The 1,519-nt window shown below is 31.0% G+C and overlaps 1 non-coding gene across 1 annotated transcript; it reads right to left on the bottom strand.

Moving 5' to 3' along the window:
• Nucleotides 1-184: 184 nt before the first annotated feature.
• On the bottom strand, nucleotides 185-291 carry LOC123255863. The gene has a single exon (XR_006506796.1). It is a non-coding gene; the product is annotated as a U6 spliceosomal RNA (small nuclear RNA).
• Between the last annotated feature and the right edge of the window lie 1,228 nt (nucleotides 292-1,519).

Genomic DNA, 1,519 nt, shown 5'->3' with positions numbered 1-1,519 from the left:
CTAGCCTTTAGGGACTGGTTTTTAGCTATAATCTTTCGGTTTTCGGCCATAATCTTCTGGTTTTCGGCTATAAGCTTCTGGTATTCCTTTTCAATCTGGTCATTTCTGGTGTTCAATTTGCTTATCAGTTCATTTGGTTTCTGAGCCTCACTTTCCAGTTGCAAGATTCTACCTTTTAAACTGTAAAAATATGGAACGCTTCACCAATTTGCGTGTCATCCTTGCGCAGGGGCCTTGCTAATCTTCTCTGTATCATTCCAATTTTAGTATATGTGCTGCCGAAGCAAGCACCTGTTTTTTTTTTAATTAAAGCTTATTTAATATTGGAATTAATTATTCTTTAGATGTTTAGTAGAATTCATTTATAAATCTATCTGGTCTTGGGAGTGAGAGGATTAATGAGTAGCTTATTCTGGTTTTTGTTGTTGTTATTATTTCTGAAATTGATTATTTACATCCTCTATTTCTTTTCTCTATATATTTTTACCTAAGGACTGTTTTAACTGTATCCTAAAATTTTTGTTGTCATTTTCTTTGTTAGTATTCTTAACTGTTTCTACAATTTGTTCCTTGAATCATCAGTACTTTAGGAGTAACTATTTAGTCTCCATTTTAATTTCTTGTCTCTTCAAGTACCCTTTATTATACTTTTGTTTCAATTTGGCAAATACATATTTTTAATATTTGTGCTTTTCTGCATTCATGTAATTTTCTTTGTCCTAACATTTTGAACAATTTTTATAAAGGTGGCATACACATCTGAGAGAGATATGTATTTTTTCTTTCTTATTTTGTAGTTCCCAGAGGTTTATCATAATTAACTATCCTAAAAAATCAATTCATGTACTTCTTTTTAAAATGTTTTTGTTGGATTTGTCTACAACTGAAAAGGGTACCTTAGAGTCACCAATGTTTTACTGTCTCATTATAATTTGATTAACTTTTCTTTTAAGTATATAGATACTATGCTATCCAGTATATGCTTATTAATTGTTGATAGTATTCATTATTTATGGTGCCTTTAAGCAGAAGTTTCAAACTCAAATAGCAAAGAGACCACTAAACCACACATAAGAATCCTTGAAATCTACATATTGACGTTATATCACGGTTCTCTTATTCCCACCTTCACTGTATTGTGAGTTTAAAAAAAAAATCTAATTCTGTATCGAGAAATTACACTTATCACAGTATATTATTGGCTGATGGAATGAAAGGTGACCAGCCACAGTGCTGCATTCTGTATCCTGGGAGATGATTGGCTCTGTGACTGTAGGTTAATAAGAGTGTGGAAAAAGTTTATAGGAGAGTGGGAAGGATTTATAAAGTCTTAAAAATAAAATAAATATAATGCTGCTACTTTGTGGATTTTCACCTATTGCTGAGGTCTCTGGAACATAACTCCCGTGATAGGTGAGGGATCACTCTATTAACACTAGCTATGTTCTTTTGTATTTTCATTTATTTTGGTGTATATTTCCTAATTACATTTTTATTTTTTTTATTTTTATTTTTTTTT

Source organism: Gracilinanus agilis, unplaced genomic scaffold (genome assembly GCF_016433145.1).
Source record: "Gracilinanus agilis isolate LMUSP501 unplaced genomic scaffold, AgileGrace unplaced_scaffold53472, whole genome shotgun sequence".
Lineage (NCBI taxonomy): Eukaryota > Metazoa > Chordata > Mammalia > Didelphimorphia > Didelphidae > Gracilinanus > Gracilinanus agilis.
Note: the sequence above shows the minus strand (reverse complement) of the source record. Positions and strands in the feature narration are given on the sequence as shown.